General features: G+C 36.9%; 1 protein-coding gene across 1 annotated transcript in view; it reads left to right on the top strand.

The window, feature by feature from the left end:
- The first annotated feature begins 10826 nt into the window (after positions 1 to 10826).
- The window catches only part of LOC127947250 (NT-3 growth factor receptor-like), a 248372-nt gene continuing 236012 nt past the window's right edge, over positions 10827 to 23186 (top strand). The window contains exons 1-2 of the mRNA XM_052544244.1: positions 10827 to 11577; positions 13040 to 13109. The gene's annotated coding sequence lies outside the window, so the exon portion shown is untranslated. The remainder of the gene's footprint in view (positions 11578 to 13039; positions 13110 to 23186) is intronic.

Below are 23186 nucleotides of genomic sequence, written 5' to 3'. Positions count from 1 at the left end.
CAGTATAGTCCTGTCTTTTCTCACTGAAGGTGAAAGATTAATGTCAAAACAGATGTTTTAGTTTTTCTACATAGTCTAAACAGACAGAACATTAAGATATTCTCAGTTCAAATCCGTCATCTGCCATTTGTCGATAGCAGAGAAAGTATAAAGTATGCTAATGCCCCCTCTTAGCAGTTTTCTCCCTCAAGAGCCTAATGAAATAGTTCAGCTTCCATTACCAAGCCGGCTCCCACATAGTCAACCAGCATTAACCAAAAAATGGAGGTGGGTTCGGAGCACACAACACCACACCAACACTAATGCAACAATAATAACAACAAAAACTAATTCTGAAATTGATTCATTATAGCCAGTTTACTAAGTGAGAGGCTTCCCTGTGGGAATACGATTGTTCAGTTGATAGAGCAGAGGTTGAAGAAAATGCATCTGTTTTAACAAGCACTTCAGCGCTGATTGAAGGACAATTTTCAATACGGGAGATTGCGACGGCTTTAAAACGCCAGCGTTTCTGTGAACTTCCATACAGAGGGGAAAGATTTTTCCCTCTTCATAATGAAGAAAGAATACAATTAGCACTAATAAATCGAACGTGTAAATCTCCGATGACTCGTATTTGGAGTCGCCCATCTCGGTGGGAAAGTTGCATGTCAAATCTCCCCCCACCGGTCTAAAAGCTTTCTTTTCTTGAGTTTCCGCAGAGTGCCATTTTTTTGGAGTGGACCCTTAAGTGCAACTACTGTAAGTGTAATCATTCTCTCAAGGCTTTATGAATACGAATGCCTGATATCCCGCTAGTTACTGACAGAAATTTCCCCTGTCCAGCAAGATGACCGCGTTCTTGTAGGTGCTCCAGGCGCGGTTGTGCGTGGGGCCCCTGAACGCAGGAATGAATGCTTTTTAGCCGCGGACTGGATTTAAAAGTGTGATCCTAGGGTTCGGCGTGGGCGGGAGTGGGAGGGTGTCGACTGTGCTTCGTAGGGCTTCTCTCTCATTTAATTCATCTGTAATGGTGCTGCCGCGATATGGAACAAAAAAGTCGTACCAGGGTTATAATTTCCCCCTTGCAATCAGTTCAGTTTTGCGCTGCATGGGAAAAAAGAGAGGGGAGAGAGAAAAAAGGTGAAATGTACGGAACACTTTGTGAATTGAGATTGCATTATTCAACATTTTCCATCACATTCTTCCTTCTTTTGTGTTTCTATTATGCGTCGCGGTGACCTGTCCCCATCACAACTGATCCACACTGCCCCGGGCATGAGAGAATTAATTAGATAAAGAGAGAGAAGAACTAAAACATTTACCACAACAAAATTGGTGCCGACAGAGATGTTATGCCACGCTCTTTCAGTCCGACCTGGTCACAAGCTTTAATAGCTGTCATTGTTGTGGCTGCCTGCGCTGTTAGAAAGCGCTGTTAGTCTTTATCGCTCGAGTTTAAAAGGTGTTAGTGAACCCGAACCATCCATCATGGGTGCTCTTTGCAAAACATGGGATATCTGTGTGTCGCCAAATGAAAATCTGCACTTCTCTCCAACCTAGTGACTTATTAGAAGGAACATTTAAAGTACAGTAGCTTGACATTTCATCTTGCTTCATGGGTTTTTATAGCGGCATCGGTCGGCTCTGCCGCATGTAAAGTTGCAGAGCTCATTGCATAGGTCAGTTGTCTACCTCCCTAGGTGTTATTCTTCTCTAACTTGTCACAAAGTCTTTTATGATATGCAATTACAATCCCTTCTGGTCTAATTTGGAGTTGGCTAGAGTTATTTGAAGTATTTTGCCATTTAAAACTTCAGATGACCGTGAATGGGCTGGTTGGTTCTCACTTTTGAATGACTTTAACTTGTATGAGAGCTATTGAATCCAAGTTTATTTTTTATTTTTTTTTTCTGTTTAGGATTAAGATTAGAATTTACTTTCATCAAAATGTATTCATGGACTAGTTAATGCAGAAAGAAAATTAAAAATAATATTAATAGTTGTTTGAAATTCAGTTCAGAACACTTTCTTTATTTTAGCATGCTTGCCCTTTAAAACTATATACATGTTGGCTCTGCTGAATGGTAGTGCACACAAAACAAATATTTATGCAAAAAATAAATGCATTAATTTATTATTTATATGTAATATATTTTTGTATAAATATTTTTTATGCACCCATGACTTTTTTAAGACAATTTCGTTGTAATTAATTGCACAAATTCAAATAGCTTTTTTTGTTGTTTTATGACTAAGTCATACTTTTAAGACTTATTAATATTAAATTAATTTTATAGATTAATCGTATAAATTAAAATAGTGCTTTGGTCAACAAGCAAACAAAATACTGGCATACAATCAGGCAAGACTCAACTACATAAAGTTTTTTTTTTTTACTAATATTTTGAACTGTTTTTTTGTTTTTGTTTTTTTTCATGAATGTGAGCTCTGGACAAGTTGTGATGTCATTCTAATGGATTTTCTTACAATGTTGGCCAAAACAGTGGTTTCATATTTTGTTACAATTTACATTTTTGCTGTCCCATTAACTTTGATCTTATATTCTTATTTTAATGTTTACATTTTACTCAGAAGCCATTAATAGGCTGTTTAATGGCAGCTTCCATTGCGACAACTTACCCCATACAGTGTAGCAACATATTTCACTATTAGGGCATGTTGTCACAAAAGATAAACTTGTTTTATAAGACCGTATCTTTTTCATGCCCAATAACAGTATTTTTGTTATGTGCCTATTCAAAAATCCACCTAACTTCTGTTTCTTTTATATACACACATACTTTTATATAATTAGAATATATCTTTGTTCAGTAATACTTGACATTGTGTCTTTAATTTGCCTGTGCCCCTTAGCCTTTGAAACGACACAGGTGGCAAGTGTTTGATGATCCTGTAATACTTTTCTACTTTTTGTAAGTATAGACTCTTCAAACTTGTAATCAGGCACTTATTTTGTGTTAATTAAGTCTGCACAAATGGCAGCAACCTAGCATGCAGAGAGGGCACGTATCACCTGAAAAACTTCATCTGGGTTTATTCGGCTGCCTAATTAGGTGTCCAGCTGCTTGCCGGTCGGCCAGCTTGGAGATCACGTCCAATCAGACGGCCAAGTAAATCCAGGGCCACTGAGCTGGGTTAACGTGTGATATCCTGCCTCGGTCGGTGACATGGCTGACTGGGGTTAACCTGTGAAGAGGCAGCAGGTGCTGTGGGATTAAGTGTCCGCCCTGCCTCTGGTTACACAAGCTAATTGAACACATTCTGACGCCCTCTGGACACCTGGGGAAAGCCTCTGGACATGACAGTGGGAGGGATCTGGTTCGGGCCGTGTGTGGTTTGAGAGAAAAAAAAAAAAAACAGACCCCTATCATATAAAAAGAGAGAAAACACAATGTAATTTGCTTATTAAGATAACAAAAATAATATTTTTTTAGCAAATAAAATTCACAGCACAACCAGTGTTAAATGATTCAGAAACAAGTGACTCATATAAGATTTAGCATTGGTGAATATTCTGTGCAGCATCAAATTAAGTTTACAGTTCAGTTTGTACATCAAAAGATGTATGCATCAACATTAAAACACATCTTTCTATTGAACTGTCCTCACAGGATGCATGCAAAAACATATAGCATGAACGGTTTAGTATGCATGAGCAATTTACAAGTGATTGAGTTCATTCTAGTAAATAGAACAGGTGCAGTTTAACCAGCGTAATCTGAATCATGAACAATAATGGATTAAATCCAGTTTATCAGTTTAAATCAGTCTGACGAATCCTTCACTGAATGAACCTATGTAATGAACACTTTCAGTATTGGTTTATTAACTCTGAACATATATACTGTATAGTTTCTTTTTATTCCATGGCGGGAACAAGCTTTTTTATTCATTTTATTATTATTATTATTATTTTTGTCTCGTAATTGCAAGTTTATATCTCACAATTCTCAGAATTGCAAGTTTAAACCTGCCAATTTTATAGTTGGCAATTGTCGATTCTGAAAAAACGAAACAAAACAAATAATTGTGAGGGGAATAAGTCACAATTACCTTTTTTTTTTTTTTACTCCATGGAAGAAAAAGAAACCTTCCATTTTATTTTTGCACCATTTAAATATAAAAATTGTTTCCTTCTTTTACAATGGTGCCAGATCTATGGCTGTATGATCTAAGTTATATGCAAATAAGATGTAAACAGATATATCAGATTATCACAGATATATATTAGTTATATTAAGAGATGCTTGCATGTTTAGTAATGGCCGCCTCTATCTATAAATAAAGGATTTTACATATCTATTAGCTTCAAACTAGGTAAAAGGTTTCAAATAAGGTCAATGTTTGAATTAACGGTGAGTGGGCAGAGCAAATAGCAACACAAATTCATGTGTCAGTCAGATGTTTTGATAAAACATTAACCTGAGGTTAACTACGAGAGGAGGTCATGGACCATATGTTAGTGTTTGCAGCATATATGTCGTGTTATCTAGCTTTATGAGAATATAAGGCCAAAACACATGCATTTCCTACCACATGCAATGCGAAGACAAGCCCGTGCTGCTGGTCTGACCGTGGTTACTATGGTTACGATGTGTACTTTGTTGTAGCCACTGTCTGCCTGGTAACCCAGTTCTTGCTAATTGCTGTTGTCTTGGCAACAAGGTGCCCAATGTAATCTGGAAAAAAATGGGTAACAATCTGCAACAAATGTATGTATTCATTAGAAGAATTTAGCCTATCCCTTCTGGCGTTCCTTTGGCAGACTAGACTACATTTCAATCTCTGTGTTTTTGGGTTAGATAAAGTGAGACCTTACAAGATCGCACTTATTTCAACCTCGACTATGGGCTGCTGGCCACCTGTTAGACAGCAGTCAGTGTAATATGAAACAGAAAGGCCCTGCTCTGGTGTGGCATCGTGTGTTATTGTGTAATTCAATCGAGAGGACCTACACTGATTTTCACCCAAGTGAGATGAGCACATCATCATTCATAGGTGTTTGATGTTTGGTTCAATAATTCACCTAATTCTGCAGTTACTCATTGCATAATGTACTAATTAAATGTGCAGTCCACTGTATCTTATAAAACTCTGCTATTGCTGTATATCAATGCATATTTATTTATTCTTGATACTGTATAATCAATCAGCTGCTTTTAAAATTGTTGCAGCGCTCTCAGAAAAAAGGTACCACTGAGGCATTACCCTTTCAAAATGTAAAAATATGTACCATTTAGATACCTGTAAGGTTTTGTCACTAATGTGTAAAATAGTAGAAAAACTGAGCAAATTGTGAATTTTTTTATTTTTTTATTAACAGTGTTCGACAGAAACTGCTGTATGTTATTTTATCAAGCAAGTGCAGTCAAAATTAGACAAGGGGTTGTGGGTGCTGTGCTCCTTCATTTACAAACAGCATTTGATACGCTAAATCATAATATCCAATTATCTAAAAGATAACATTTTACATTTTTGGTAGACACAATGAAATGGATAGAGTCTGACCTTAAATCAAGGAAACTTGGATGCACCCCGATTAAAAGAGACTGTTCTTTAAGAGACTGTTCCAAAGGGGTTCCTCAGGGGTCTACCCTAGGACCCCTACTTTTCTTGAATGACTTCCCAGGTATTTGTCCTGATGCACATATTCAAATACACGCAGATGACACTGTGATTTATGTATAGGACAAAACAAAAGAACAGGTGGCACAAAAATTATCTATTGCAATGTCAAAAATTTTAACTGACTTACTTAGTGTTGTTTAACATTAAACATTCATAAAACTGCCTGTATTTCATAACCAAAAAAGAGGAAGAGGTCCAACCAGATATATAAATTATATCTTGAAGATTTAAATATCCTGAAGATTTTAGACTACCGTTTAATATTTGAAAATCCTGTTAAAAAATAATTTGTGCGGTGACCTTAACTTAGAAATAAGTTAAGTGTGTGCAGTGCACCTTAACTTATAAATAAAAAATGTATGCAGTGTCAACTTTAAATAGAAGTTGCAAGAGTCTTTTTTTTATCTTACATTTTTTCCCCCTCATTTCATTACTTTCTTGGTCACAAGCAGTAAAAATATACTTTTAAATGTTATATATCTTATATAATGTGCTTTCAAATTAATTTACAAAAAAACTAATCATCATTTATAAATAAGAGTTATTAATTAAAGGGTAAATATTAAGTATTAAGTGTAACTTTTTATGAGAGTGAGCATTATTTAAAAAGCTGCTAATATTATTTAATATAATTTTTACTGTAAAATTAATGTGAATTAGGGCTCCAGAATGATAAAAAGCAGCATATGTTTTGTGTGCTATATTCAAGTCGTCTGATGACATGCAATGACAAAACATCTTCATTTCCAAATTTTAATGATACTTTTGTGGTGCTTTTTTTTTTTTTTTAGTTTCATAGCCCTATTTTATTTTCAAGATTCTTTAAATGATTTCTGAATTGTGATTGCAAGATTTCAGTGGGAACTGTACAAGGTTAGATTTGATAAAAAGTGCGTGAAATGATGGAAAACACACACACGTATACAGAGTTATCCTTATAGGCTGCACATGAAAACATACCTTAAACAAGGGGATACACAAACACATCATCATAATGACACACACACACAGGCTAACCATAACGATGCAGTAAGGCAAAAGCAAGGGTTTGAACACTGATTTTATTAGATTTTTAAATGTATCTGTTCAACGATTCACTTCTGACCAAAGGAAACCCTCAGTTGTATCACATTATTTAACACTATATTGAAATTTGTCATTCACTCACAATATTTGAAATTCTGCTCAAATTTCTTCATTTAAATGGACTGTTCAGTATGAATAGCATGCTATAAACATTTACCACTCCATGTTTGTTTATCATTTCTGAGAATCGGCAGCTTAGGAACAAAAAAAGGTAAATCCTTCTCCAGAGATTATTTAGTGGACACTGAGTTTAAAAACAGACCAGGAGCTTAAGGAGATTGTGTCACTGTTCTTTCTTGAGTGTGAATTCATGTATGCGTCACATACAAGTAATTTATACAGAGTCATACTGAGATGCATACATCAAAACTAGCAGTTTTTCACCCATATTCTGGTCCAAACCAGAAACATTTGCATTCAGCATCAACTTACAATGAATGTATAGCAGACATTTTAAAACATTAATACGTCAATAACACATCGATGTATGCCTCCCAATCAAAGAACTTTGATTGTTATGGCTAATCATGTCTATCATGCTTATATATATATATAAAAAAAAATCAGTAGGTCATTCATATTTAATTTGTGAAAACCAATCCATACAAAAGCTTTGTTCTTGCAGATGTTTTATGTATGCTATTACTATCCATCTTTCTGATTAATGAACATAGGACCTTCGCCAACCCCTTAACAAAATGTGCATTGGTCGCTATATATATATATATATATATATATATATATATACACACACATTTAGAGATGTTTCTAAATAGGTTCTCCTGCTCTCCATTTCCATTTGCAGCCTTTTTCAAAACCTGAAAACCTTTTCACTGAGATGTATTGTGTCTGATTAGTTTCTTCTGAAGTACCCCACATCCTTGCTATGCCCTTAATGCTGTCGGCGGCCATCGAAGAACTTGCTGCACGGTGGAAATGATCATTCCCCCATTACTGAGGCTCCACTATTTTTAACTGGTGAATGAAACCTCCTAACCTTTCCCTGTTCACTCCACAGCACATGTCTGAAAGGTAACTGCCCCAATAACGCACCGCAACATGTGTCAGGTACGCTAACCGAGACCTGCGCTCCAAAGAAACAAGTTAATTTGATAGTTCTCTGTTAGAGTATGCAGAGTGAAGAGCACTTATAAAAGTGTTACCTTCATTGTTCCCGCTTTGAAAACGCACATAAGGTCATAGTTGGAGCTAATGAGCCCACATGAATTGGATGATATTATTTTTTGAAATGCTGGAAACATGGTTAAGTGGGATAATAGCACAGACGGCTTCTGCTGTGTGCTTCCATTTTTATAGATGAACAACTAACTAAACAAATAAGCGACACTGGAGTCAAGCCAAGTCAACATGCCTGCAAAAATTGTTCTAGATCTGCAAAACACTGGCTCAATTCTTGTTTTGTTTTCCAGATAAATAGAGCTTCAATTGAACTGGTACATATACACATATGGTAAGGTATTATAGCAATATTTGGGTCATGATGCAATAATGTGATGTTTGGTGTGATATATATTTTTACTCATTCATCTGAATGGGCTTCATTGCTATCTTATATTACAGTTATATGACACTCTGTGTTTGATCAAGTAGAGATAATAAAGAATGTGAATGGAGCAGAATAACAAGACTTTTCAATCACCCAACTCTACTTACATACTCTGTCTTAATTTTTTGCTGTGAGATTTTTGCTAGTTTTGAACGACGCATACAGAGTCTGTGTTTCTCTTGTGAGTTTTATTTAACCACCTCAAACAGTATCTTAAACTAAGAGGACAATGAAATCCAACCCTGCATTCATATTTTGTATCCAAATGCTGGCACAATATTTGTACCTTATGTTTTGAACACTCTGTCAACATTTAATATCATCCATGGTAGACTTTTCCTTCATATGACCAATATTGATTGAGAGTTGCATTTCATTTTCTATGAGCACCTCTGTGAAGACACTCAATAAAATGAAACTTTTATTGAGGCGAAAAAAAGCGGAACAGGCCTAAATATTGACAAAATATATTTGACTAGAGCTTGCTGTTCCTCGAGTTTTGTCAAGCTGTACGGGAGCTTTAAGCCGGCTGTGAATTGTGAATGAAGGTTTGCAAGCTAGTGCATGTCCACCGAGCCCCATGGCTGTTCTAGTGAGTGTGGGACTGACTTAATTTCCTTCTCAGGCACCTCATCTGAATCTGGTGTAAGAAAGAAAGAAAGATAAAAGTAAGAGGCAAGGAAGGCAAGAAGGAAGATGGAAAGACAAAGAATGATACATGGGGGAAGGTAGAAAACAGAAGGAAAGAGAAAGGAATGCAAGAACGAGGGGAAAAAGACAGTAAAAAGACAAAGTTGCATGAAAGAATGAAGAAAAAGACAGGAAGGAAGGAAAACAAAAAAAAACTGGAAAGAAGAAGGAAAAATGGAAGGTTTGTGGGAAGAAATAACGTAGGAAGGCAAAAAAGAAGGAATGAAAAACAAAAGGAAAGAAAACAAAAAGCAGGATGGAGGAAGAAAACAAAAGGAAGGAAGACAACAAGGAATGAAAGACAGTAAGGAAAAAATTGCACAGGGAAGTTAAAAATAAGAAAAACAGGATGAACGATAGGAGAGAGGGAAAGAAAGACAAAATTGGAAGACAAAAAAGAAGGTATAAAAGAAAACAAGTTGAAAGCAATAGAGAAGGAAGAAGAGAGGAAAAAAAAGGAAGGAAGGCAAGGATTTTTGGTTTTGGTTTTCCTTATTCTGTTGTTTAAGGAAGGTGAGTGATTGTGACATAGAAACATAAGTAAGTGAGACTTGCTGAGTTTGATTTCTTCCATGGGAGTTAGGAAGTTTTCTTAACTTTTGAGTTAGTGGTATCTTAGATTAGTTAGCTCACTAGTCCTTATTTATGATTTATGTTTAAATGCATATTTTGCTGTTTTTCCTATTTTTGGTTATATTCGTTTACCTTTTTTCCCTGGTCACTGTGGTATTTGTTGCCTTCAGAACGGCGTTCTTATGTTGGTCCCTAAACAGGGTCGTAACAGGAGGAAAGAAAGAATGCTTAAAAAAATTCAGGTTTTAGCTGGTTAAAGATGGTTTAACCAGTCTCCCATTCCAACCAAGCTAGTTTTCAGCTATTTTCCTAGCTGAACAAACCCCATCTTGAACCATAGAAACAGTTTAAGTCCTTTTCGCACGTGATTAGTATTAGTAGTGTGATTTAGAAATGACCCCCCAAATCTGAGTTTCGTGTGGCACATTCACACTAAGCGAAGCCTGTGATTTCACTCAAATTTACAGACTTAACTTCCAGATATGAATGTTTCTTACGGCATGCTGCTGTGTCATCTATCTCCATCTAAACATTCTTTGTTTTCGCTCTTCTGATGGTTTTCAGATTTCTCTTTCTGCAAATTGTATAGTTGTATGGTGTATAGCGATATGACCCGGCACCCAAAATACTATCAAAAAACTCCAGTGCAGCCTCCATTCTACACGAAAGATGGATAAAAAGGCACACAGGAAACAAAAACCTTACAAAAAGAGACACACACAACCCCACCAAATCCAGGCCAAATTACAGAGATGTTGATTTGCATGGGATTAATATTAGCACATGACCTGTCACAGGTGTCCGGCAAAATATGGTAGGTCTTTTGCGGGGGATTTTTTATTTGACAAATTACAGACGTGGCCGATTTGCACGTGATTAAGATCACAGTCTCAGAAATGACTACAAGTGACTAGAGGTAACCATCCTGTGCGAAAAGGAAAACCAGTAGGCCTAGGATTTTTCTTTTTGGTATAAGAACCATAAAGGCTACCAGATTTTTGTCTAATTAAAAGTTGCTTAATAATCTGCATTCAGTTTATTAGTAAGCGCATAACATTCCAATCAATGGACCTGAAGAAAACTACAGAGATCGCACAACACCCGGCCGGGCCGAGACAAACCTCCAAACACCCTCGCTGCATGTAGCTATCTGAACATAACCTCAAATTAAGCAGCGAAGCTACCTCATTAGCATACTCATGCACTGGAGGAAAATGCACTAATTATGTTTTACTTTACACTGATGACCGAGATGTATTCATCTGCTAGGACTGTGGCTTTGTGTGTGTGTTCGGCCAGAGGAAAAGGGAGGGGGGACGGATACGTAATAATCATCCTCCCTAGATTAAATGGAGGCCATTAGACAGATATTAAGGGAACAATTGGAAGTATTGGGCCAGGCTGGCCGCTAGCGCTCTTCACTACGATCAGCGAGTGAGTCACGACTCTCGCTAATGGTTTATCAGCCGTGTAGATATAGGACCGTAGCACGGCTGCGGAGGGGAGCACACCGGGAGGCCTGGCCGTGGATATTTGATCGGCCTACATGTCTCCGGCTTCTGTTCACTTCTCTCCCAGCATTACCGGGAAAAAGTCATTACCGCTGTAATTATTTTCAAGAAGATGTGCTCAGAGAACTCACAAATATCAGCGAATTGCCTTCTTTGATAAGTACTATAACATTCATTGGGGTTATTTTGCTGCACTATGCCGTGCCTTTTCTGTGTGTGGTTTTGTCATGTTACTTTCCAGGGTATGGCCATTTAGAAGTAGGATGCTTTACCGCGTTTGCGTCCACGCGTTAATTGTTCATAATTAAGGACAGGCAAGCGTCACAGAAAGGAAGAGTGCGGTACACGTTGTGACGTAGAGGCACGTTCGAAGGTGAAGCGTGGGCTGGTTCTGTCAGAGAGGCACGAGGCAAACAAAGCTCGGTCATGTCTGAATCGAGAGCGCCGTGAATAATCTCTGATTGAGCCCAAGTATCACAGCAGACATATCTGACAGAAACAGAGGCGGAGGAAAAATAAGTAAGACCTATTAATATTTGAAAGAAGAAGAAGAAGAAGAAATCGCGCACGAGCGAAAAAAACAACAAAACATCAAGTAGGCGCGAAAAAAAAAAAAACAGGCAAAACAATATGGTGCCGAAAGATCCAGAGGCAAAATTAGACCACCGTGTGTCAGCACACAAAATGAAAGGAGGCAGCTGTTTATAATAGTCACCTCCCTGGAAGAAGCTTATTTCTCCTGATGGGACCCCTACTGATGAGAGGAGACCCGACTAATCTTTATGTGACCTGTCCCTAGCCGCAGGGGACAGGGAGAACACAACGCGTGCCCGGCGGTACAATAGGCACATAGAGATTCGTATTGACAGGTTGCGGTCAGGGGTATCGTTTTGCGCCCCGGGATGGCATAATCACATTATGGATGAAAGTGAAGCGTTGTCTGTATTAATAGGCATCGAGTCAGGTGGGTTATACCCCGGTGAGCCCCTGTACCGGAAAGAAGGGTGGAAAAAACAATTCAGTCGGTATGTCTACTGGTGCAGTGCTGCCACCATGTGGCGAGTGCGCATGTGTGAAAGTGCGGATCTTCATATTAAAGGCACGCTGGGGATGTTTAAAAGCAGCGGGGAAGTAAAATAACAAATGTTGTTATATTTCCTAACACCTGATAAGGATTCATGATGGTTCTGTCAGTTTATATCCCATTCTGTCACTTTATTTATGACAGTCAAAAGCACATGTACATATTTAATTACAACGCTTTTCTCCTTTAAGGCCAGAGGATGGCGGCAATGATCACAAATGATTACTCTTAAGTTTAATGGATGATGTCAAAAACACTAAATATTGGCACGTTACGCATACCATCCTTCGGTTGCTTTATGTAGGTAGAGACTTATATATATATATATATATATATTTTTTTTTTTCTTTTTTTTTAAATCAGACAGACTCCATAAAGAATGTTATTAAAAACTGCGTGATTAGTTTGCAGTAAACAGAGATAGCTATATATATATATATATATATATATATATATATATATATATATATATATATATATATATATTTAATCAGATCTGCCTGTTTGGATTTGATTAGATCAGAGGATGTTATTATGAGAATTTAAAAGAACAATTTGAGATTTAATTTTACAATGACTAGTATTATTTTCATTATTAACATCATTGAAGTCTCAGGGACCCAATATTAAAACACTAAATCAACCCCAACAGAAATAAGAGCATATTTATTATTTTACAATTTCATTTTATCAGATTTTTTGTTATGCACAGCTGTATTACAGTAAGAACACACAGTAATGGTTGATTTTCTTGACCAACTTGGCTACAACAACACAATTTTTAATGCAAACAGCTAAAAAAAATCTCTCTCTGTCATATCCAATTAATGTTTATATAATTTGCCCACATGAGCCAGACTAATGATTCAAGTTATTGATTTCTCTCTCTACTTTCAGGGAAGCCTTCTCTGGAGAACGAGATCTAGGAGTTTATCCTCAAACGCAGAATAACACCATGCTGTGTCAGGTATTTGCAGCTAAAACACATGCATTCGCTTGCAGTATGACAGGTTTTCAATGTATTTTATTTATTTTTTTCTTACTAAAAGGATATAAGTGTTTGCTTTAAATGTTTTGTCTTTATGAAAAATGCATTTGCACGACTGCAAATCTGTTAAACAAACACACATTATTATTAAACAATATTAAATATAATTATTCTTTGTGTGGCATATAAAATAAAGTGTGAGTCAGTATTCATGTTTGCATACATGCTTAAGACAGTTTATTCAGCATTAAATGCTTTTAATGTGAACAATTCTTATAATTGTGCTTTATAATAATAGGTCTACTGGAAATCACAAGAAGGGGGCTAAAATTACACATAAATAAATATTCCTGACAGTGTTAACACAGAGGCACTCAACATGCATTAATGTTAATCCCCACGGTTCATGCTGTTTGAACATTTAATAAAACTCAATTAAATGTAGTTGGTCACAGAGCTTTTGTGCGAAGATCTGTTACACAGGCACAGAAACCGCAGGCTTAAAAGATGTGTTTGTTGTGTGTAGTGTCAGTATAGGAAGTGTTAACCAGAAGCCAAAACAAAAGGAATTAAATTCTCATTCATGGACATTATATAAGCACTCTATTAAATTTGTAAATGGAGGCCTGTTTGATGCACAACAACAATGACAGTGCGCCCATGTGGTTCGACAGTATCCCCGCCCATTTGTGGTCTCACTGCCACTGTCTTAGGAAATGAAAAATATTAGTGAAACAGTTGTGTTGCACTTTGAAGGTTGTCATCAGACTGTTTAGCATTTTCAAAGCTTGATCAAAGCAAATCTGAAGCATTTTAGCATTCATGCAATCAGATTAATTATTTATAAGCTTGAAATTGGCTGCTAGTGCCTTTTTGTTTCTCGCCACTAGGTGGCAATAGTCAGCTTTCTAAATTCTTGAACAGTATTTCAATATTTCGCATAACCACAGTAGAACAGAGAGTGACTCAGACTTGCAATGATTTCACCAAGCTGAGAAGAAAAAGAGACACATGTATTTCTTATCTGCATTAGTCAGATTTAATGTACACCATTCATAAAGTCTAAAATAACCATAAATTGACGCTTAATGTGGATGCCAAATGTGATTGAAAATAAGGCTGTCCATTCAATAAGATGTACAACCTTAGGGGCGAATTCACAGTTAAACCATTTAAATGCAATGCACAAACAAAAATAGAGTTTAGCTAGGTGCTAAATTCTGTAATAGTGCTGTAATGTATTTAAGAAATGTACATTCTTTTCAGTGCAAACATGCCACTTATTTTTATCTAAATTGGGGTCATCATAGATGCATTTAATAGTTTTTCGCTATTACATGATTGCACAATTCTTTAAGTTAAAGGAATATTCAAGTTGCCCAATATATCGTTCAACAGGCCGTCCAGGTTGTACAATATATTATATTTTTTCAGCCAAAAAGAGAGTAAGATTTTGGAGAAAACATTCCAGGATTTTATCTAATGCAAGTAAACGGGGCTCAGCATGGATCATTTTTGATGATTTTTAGGCAACTTCGAAGTAATCCACAAAACCCCAGCTGGCAGATAAGGGTTTCCACAACAGATAACTTTTTTCTTTTTTGGAAAACCTTATTTTCAGTGTTTTGTTGGCTGAATGTTTTACCAAGGTACTTAACAGTACAACCTAATGAACTAATCAGTCAAATTAGCCCTGATTAAGGTCCATGGTGTGATTAATGCAGCGTCTGTGGGTGGTATTAAGTGCTTGGTATGTGCTCATATTTTGACACCATTGAAATTGCAGGAAATTAACAGCATGGCGTATTTATTTGCATGTTCTTCTGTCTAAACAACTCCCCCCTCTGCAGCAGTCTGATCTGAAACATGTCATGAATTCTAGGGGACGGAGATGTTGTCCAACGTATGGAAGGAAACCAGAGAGGGAGAAAATGAAAAAGAGAAAGAGAGGGCATTGTGCTTGCCACAAACTGACAATTCCAGTGAATCTGTGAGACAGCAGTTGACTGCTACTCTGCTATTCCTGTTAGAGGGCTGAACCCACTCTGCCTTGTTGGCACAGATATTTTTAGCCCTGGCGTTTGGCAGAGAGACCAACACTAAGAGTGATGGGGCCACACAGGCCTCCAACTGCAAAAGGGCAGCAGTGGGATGAAGAGGGCGGAGGCGGACAAGGTCACATGAGAGCACTGGAGGATGAGGTGATGAGATCTGCTGATTGAGTCTTGGAGAATCTGTCTTTGACAAGCTGAATCTTATACCAGTGAAAAGGGTAGCATGGCATTTTCTGAAATATTAAATTATATTTAGGTAAAACTACAACTAAAATTAGCAAAATATATAGAAACCAATTTCTACCACAGAATAAATAAAATAAAAAGGTAATTGTGACTTTTTAGCTCACAATGCTGACAAAAAAGAAAAAAAAAAGAAAAAAAAAGATATAAAGTTGGACCTCTAGGAAAAAGGTCAGAATCGCAAGATATACTATTGACAAACCTTCTCATATTTCATTATTGCTAAAAAGACAAAAACTGAATCAAGGATTTATTAATTAATAAGTATTTTACTTCTCTATTTTATTTTTTCTTAGTAAGATTTCTTTCTCATCTTTAACCACTATTTTGCTATCAAAGGACTGCCAATACCGTAACCTCTTCACAGTGTATTGCCTCATCTTTCCCTCATAAACCTTTTTTTGACTCTTTGTGCCCGGATTGTATAATGGCTCCTCTTCAGTAACTGATAGACTTCTTTCCCGCCTTTTAGCTCTCTTCCCATCAGCCTCTCAGCAGGTCTGTTTCTTAGATCCACCTGCTTGTGTGCCGAGCTCTGTGGAAAGCACTAACATATTCCCTTTGTTAGCCGTGCCTCCTACACAATTTGTCTCCGCATGGATGACCTTGACTGCTCCAATCCCAAAATAGACCCTGCACACAGGTGTTTCTTTTTTTATTGTTTCCTCAAGACTGAATTATCGCATGCAGGTTTTTGTTCTATAAATGGAAGATCTGAATCTTACGCTATCAACCAAGTCTTGCCAAGGCAAAGCAATCTGTCGTTTTGAATTAAGCTCTGCAGGTTACTTGTTGCTATGTGAAAGTTTGGCTGAAGGGTTTATGTTTGGAAAGTCGTCACATCTCTTCAATAGATTTTCTGTCCATTTAGTTTGTACTATATATACTGCATTTGTAGGCCTATTTAATGAGAACATTTAGTTGATCTCCACAATGAAACAGTGCCTTATAAATGCCTTAAAAGGTAGCTCACTGGCTAGAGCATGGTGCTAGCAACACCAAGGTCATGGCTTTGATTTCCAGGGAATGTATAAAATGTGTCTTCCAGAAACAATGAGCTATAGGACATTTCTTTGGCAGATTAGCATTTATTTGTTCTGTCTGGGTAGCTCCATCTACAATGCGATCTCAGTGGTGCAAATAAAAAAAATGAATAAAAAAAATACTTAGACTATATATAGGGCTGGTTTCAGAGGGGTTTTGACCCCTTCTTTAGCTGGTTAAGACTGGGAGACCACCTGACTGACCAGCTAAGAGACCAGCTTTTTTTGTAATTTTATTTTTTCAGCAGGGATACTTATATTAAATATATACATAAATAGCTAACATATTCAATTAGCTAATAAATTAACCATGGTTTTACTACAAAAAAAAAACATGCATGATTACTATAAACCATGGTAAGCACAAATAACCATGGTTTTGCTAAACAACCATAGTTTAGCCGTGGTATTTGTAGTGAAACTGTGGTTATACAAATGATTAATTAATACACCAAATAAACATGATTACTAAATTTTTTACTACAATAAAACCATGGCTAATTTTAAAGTGCTAGCAAGTTACTATGGAAAATCAGTTGAAAAAATAAATAAGCCAGTGTGTAAAACTAACAGTGAGTGCTAGCAAGCCGCTAACGGTTCGAGTAATACACTGAGATCTGTAGTCATGAAGGATGTGCTAACAAGCTAATAACCGAACAAAGCAGAAATTGGGAACATAACATAAAATCAACAACAGATGTACTAACAATCTAGCAGAGCAAGACTAAAATAACTCGCTTACTTGAAATAGCACTCAACAAAAGTGCTAGCAAAAGAAAAAAAGGGGTTACTTAGCTAACTATAATTATAGAACTCCTAGCAAGGTGCTAACAAAACATCTGATTGAAAGTTACATAGCTAATAATAAAATCAACAATGAGTGCTAGCAAGCTGCTAACTGAGGGAAAATAAGTGATTTCTAAAACTGATATCAAGAATGTGCTATCAACCTTCTAACAAAGTGATTAGATCAAAATAAGCTAACATTAAATTAACTATAATGTTAGCAAATTGCTAGTAGACTGAAAAACATTGAGTAATACTGTTAATAAATGAAATCCAGAATAGAAGTGCTGACACACTCCCTCAGTGTTTGCTTATCTGCAATACGTCTATAGGATATTTCCTATGTCACATAGACGTTCAAGATGGAAAATTGACGTATCAAATGTTTGTACACAGCAGATGCTTTCCAGATGAAGCGATCTTTAACAGACATGCAGACGCGTGTGCTATCGCCTGATAACCAAACAAAGCAGATTGAAATATATAGTTAAAAAAAAATAACAACAAATGTGTTAGCAAGCTGCTAACAGAACAAAGTAGATCAAAAATACCTATCTAACAATACAAAAATGTAAGTGCTATGAAGTTACCCTTGTTAAAATGTACCATGATTTAATTAGAGTAAAAGTGCAGTAGCCTAACCATATCGTTTTTTTGGACAGATTGATTAACATTTGCACAGTTTCACTACATATATCATAATTAAACTAAGGATAGAGGTTAGCAAAACCATGGCTTATTTGTGGTTACCTGGTTTAACAGCAGTAACCACAGTTTTTTGTTTTTATTTGTTGTAAAACCATTTTCGTAAGTGTAATTACATGGAGAAACAGGTGAGTTAATACAGTATAGAAAGATTTAGATTATTTTAACAAGCAGAAATAAAAGCGCTTTTCTGAGCAAAATGACATTTGTTTGAAATGCACAAGTTGGATTTAGAGGTGACTTGGGTATGAGATGGACGCTGCATGATATTTCTAGTAGGGGATGGAGCATCAGTCTCTGAGGATGCAGCTGCCTACTGGGCCACAGGCTCGCTCTCCTCATCCTCAAGAAATAACTTGCCTGCAGCCTGCTGTCATGCCATCTCTGAGTGTGAATTGAGGCGATCAGTCAAGCACCACACATGCCTGTACCTGCGCTCTGACGCCGGAAGCTAATCTATATTCCGCTGGATTGTCGAGAGCATGTGTTAGCTGACAAACAAATAAAGCCAACAGTCGGTTTGATGGGGAGGAGACGAGAGAATGAGAATTTGAATGAAGTTTGACAATAATTCCCACACTTGACATATTAGCGGAGATGGTTCTAACTTCTAAGGTTTGAGATGGTATTAAATATCCACCCCACTGAGTTTTTGTCACCGTTTCTCTGTAAAGCTGCAGTGATTTCACATCTCTCTGTGGCAGGTCTTTGATATTAATGCAGGTGGGGTTTTTTCCATGTGAGAGGAGGTATTTTTCTTCCATTATTACTCTCTCCATTGGAGAGTGGTACAGTCAGAGAAATTCAATTGTCCCCATACAAGGCTGTCTTTCACTGTGTTGACATTTCGAAGAGGCGACTTAAAATCGAGATCTTCATTTAGCAACTACCTGACTCTTCCAGACTCATTCACACAGTGGTTAATATGAGGGGTATAAAATGTTTCATGAAAACTATTCCTGCTTAAAATTAAACTGCCTAAACTGTAAATAGTGTCAATAACCCAACCTCTGACCTCTGCAAATTGTAAAAAAAACACAGTCAGGTGTTGCTTTCACACAGGGATATTTCCACTTTCTCTGATTTATGAATTCTAGTTTGTGACTTGGTAAGTAACAGTCATTTTTTTTATACTTAATTCAATTGGCCATTAAATAACAACTCTCCTGCTGTATTTTTAAAGCATAATCACATTGGTGCATTTCGCTTTGAAAGAACGACTTGGCAGAATGTTACAGTCTATAGCATCTGTGGATGCAAAAGCACAGTTTACTCCATTTGTTTCTAATGTGGAGTCATAAAGCATATTTTTATGCTTGTGAATTCAGTAGGCTGTATGCAGGGAATCAAAGTACAGACATTTTAATATTATTTATGGAAGCGCATATTACCATCTTGGTTTTCACCCAGGGTTAATTTGACTGTGGAAATGTTTGTGTGTGAGTAAATAAACTCCATATGTTTCTCCAGATCATAGTAATGTTGTTGCCCTCTGCTGGTACAATAGATAATTAGCTCTGTCAAAATGACCTCTCAATGCTAGGAATAATTTATGCCTCAAAAGGAGAAATAACAACTGTGTTTCATTGGAAGGACTTTGGCTGTGCATTTTTTAAAGGGATAGTTCACCTTCAGTTGCTGGTCCCAATTGACTAGCATTGTGCTTTTATTCCCCCACCCCCATACTATGGAAATGGGGACCAGCAAATGAAGGTGAACTATCCCTTTAAGTTGTTTATTTTTAGTCTTTTTTTCATAGGAGAGTACAATTGTTCTACCACTTCACGTTGTTTTCCCCTTTTTATCTGTAAGTACAGGGACTTTAAGGTTCACTCAACAACCCAACACATTTCTGAACAGGACGGCCTCTTGATACTCTGACTGTTGACAGATGTCACATGTTTTGTTCGACATCTTTAACTCTGTGGCACACATGTCAGCACAAAGGCTTCTCTTTGAAAATGACATCTGCGCAGGCCACAGAGGTGACCTTGGGCCAGGGGTTGTGTCCTACAGGTAATTTTAAACTGTGGCTCAGAGGTCCACGGCTTACAGGACCGAACTGTCGCTTCCAGCCCTGACAGATCGACTTTCATGTGTTTCTTTTATTCCCTCACATATTACAAATCATATACTCTAACATGAAGGACATAAATTAATACTGCCACCTAAAAATATAAAATTTACTTACCCTCAGGCCATCCAAGATGTAAATAATTTTGTATCTTTCTCTGTAATACTTAGCATTACATCACTTGCTCAGCAATGGATCCTCCAAAAAGTGAATGAGTGCCGTCAGAATGAGAGTCCAAAAAGTTCATAAAAGTTGAATTCCTTTCAAATTTCTATTCATTGAGGAATCCAGAAAAAAAGTTTCCACTAAAATTTTTCCTCAACATATGAATTTGACAATTAGTTCTTGAGCACCACAGTGTGTCTGTATGTATGTGTATATAATGCAATTTTGGACGAACAAATATCAGCAGCAAAATCTCATAAATTATGCAAACTCTTAGCCCTCTGGACATGCTGACTACTTCAATAAACTCTTATTATATTCAGCGTACCTGAATAAATATTCAAATTCATAGCACAAATGCTTTGCATAGATAAATGATTACTAAGAACACCGAGCGACAGCAGAAATGCAGCATTCAGACGCGGGGAATCAGTGCAGGATGATGAAAAGGAAGCTTCCTACTGTGCTTATTGAAATGCATCACAATCATCTGACATGCAAGAAATCTCCAGGCCGATTTGCTGGGAGGGCTTCCTCAACCTTTTGAGACCTTCGAGAAGCAAAATTTCCAGATTTTTGACACCCAGTGTTTCTTATATGTATGGTCTTTTAAATATATACATTTCCCACCAAAGCAAGAGGAGCTATTTAGTTTGTGACTCTGATTACCACTTGTCATTTTGATGCATTTTGTCATGATTTGTCTGGCAGATTACAGAAAGACAGTTATAACATCCCTAAAGTTTGTGATACCTTATTTGCTCTTGTCGCTTGTCACTGTTTGACATGTAGGAGGAAATGCTACATGCAGAATATGTAGGAGGCATGAAAAGGAGATTTTGAGCTGTTATGATACTGAAATGATGTCCTATTTTAACCTCTGCTCGAGGGATTTTCTTTGGCTGATTATCTGTACTCAGCAGAGAGACATTTTTAAGTATAATTAACTATGCATATATCTATATGATTACATAAGTTGCTCACCAATGGATCCTCAGCTGTGAATCAGTGCCATTAAAATGAAAGTCGCAATCCACAAGTATGACTCCAGTCCATCTATTAACATCTTGTGAAGTGTAAAGCTATGTGTTCCCAAGAAACAAACTGATTATTAACATGTTTTTAACTCCAAATCATTCCTTCTGGCTAAAATACGAGTACCCTATCTATAATACTGCTTTCTGCAGTGAAACATTTGTCTTGTCTGAATCAGGTGAGAAAAGTGCAGAGATCCACTGTTTTACAAGTCTTACACCTTTATGATGGTGAACTGGAGTCATGTGGATTGTGGATTATTGTGATGTTTTTATCAGCTGTTTGGACTCTTATTCTGATGGCACCCATTCACTGCAGAGGATCCATTAGTGAGCAAGTGACGTAATGCCAAATTTCCTCAAATCGGTTCCGATTACAATACATTTTCTCTAACATTATAGATGGCCTTAAAAATAAAAGACTTTTCTTTTTCAATTTTATATCACGTTTGGTGCAAAAAATACCTCCTAAAAATGGGCTACAGTGGACTTGATGTGAACAAGACCTGATATGAACAAACCATAAGTCTGGATAATTTGCATAAAATCCTCATCCATTTGAAGACATTTCGTGTTCAGGTTGATTCCAATTTGTAAGTACGAGACATTTCAATAATGAGGTTTTACATGCAAGATCTATCATTCTCAACGTTACAAGTGATGTATTAATCTGCTCCAAAGGCAAGAATGGTTTTATTCATAATGGAGACTGGAGTGTTTTCATTTTTTTCACTATGTATGGCAAATTTGATATAATATTCCCAACATTATTTGCTACAGTATTAAATCATAAACCACTCTCTTCTTGCTTTGTGTAAAAACAGTTCGTTTGGGCCTGATTGTTTTCACGTGTTTCCATACGTTTCTGTATTTCTCCTTCCAATATAATGAACCATAATAGACCAAATCTAAAGCATTGGACTTCTTCCTAAGAGCTGTTTTGTCTAGGTCACTTCCTATCATTTCTATTTCTCTTTTTCACATTGAATACTGAGCTATACTCATACTGCCCCAGCCCTGGTCACTGTGACACAGCTCACTTTTTTTTTTTTTGCCTGTACAATATGGTGCGTTCCCAAAACCCTTGTTCTGGAGCATCCACACCTGTAGGTTGAGGGGTTATAATGTATTTTTCTTTTATTTTTGTGTTGTTCTGCTGAGCAGACAGACCCTAAAGAGAAATAATATTTCAAATTAAATTTAAATGAGCCCCCCCCCAAGCTCATAAACAGCCTGATTTACAATTCAGCACTGAGTTATGGCTCCTGGTTTGATGTTAAGGAAAGGTGGCCTGAGAACGAGTCTTTGCTTGTGATTCTAAAGAACAGTATATATATATATATATTTTGATATTTTTCTCATTCTCATTCTTTGTTTCACACAAATGAATTGTTAAAGGCTTCAGCAGTTGGCTTTGTCTAAAATGATCTTTAATCCTCCCAGGAACCTGTGACTGCTGGATTAATGTGTGATATTAATATTATGATCGAAAAGGGATGCGTGTTGACACAGTTTCAGCAGTAAAGTCAGCACAAATACAGATGATTGAAGGATGTGGAAAGACTTTGTTTGTGAGACTTTTGTGTATATGAGTTTTAGGCGAGAAGGAAAACAGCAATTACATTACATTTGTTTATCTGCCAAAATTATGGAAAACAAAGCTCTGGATAACTTCCCAATTTCAATTCAGAACCCCTGCGAGGAACCCCCTGCATGCAGCCAAAACACACTCTCCACCAACAACCAAATTAACTTCAAGGACAGATGCAGTGCAACGGTCTATGGAGGTAAAGTCATTTGCAATTAGTTTAGCTCTGTCCTTAAGACAAGACTGTTAATGAAAAGAAACCTTTTCCAATGAAGGTTGGTGTTCTAGCTGTTAGTGCCAACCCTATCTCTCTGCCAATTCGTACGTATTTTTACGAGGTGGCTTATTCATACGAATTTGTACG

Source organism: Carassius gibelio, chromosome A25 (genome assembly GCF_023724105.1).
Source record: "Carassius gibelio isolate Cgi1373 ecotype wild population from Czech Republic chromosome A25, carGib1.2-hapl.c, whole genome shotgun sequence".
NCBI lineage: Eukaryota > Metazoa > Chordata > Actinopteri > Cypriniformes > Cyprinidae > Carassius > Carassius gibelio.
The sequence above is the reverse complement of the archived record's forward strand: the minus strand, read 5'-3'. Positions and strand labels throughout refer to the sequence as shown.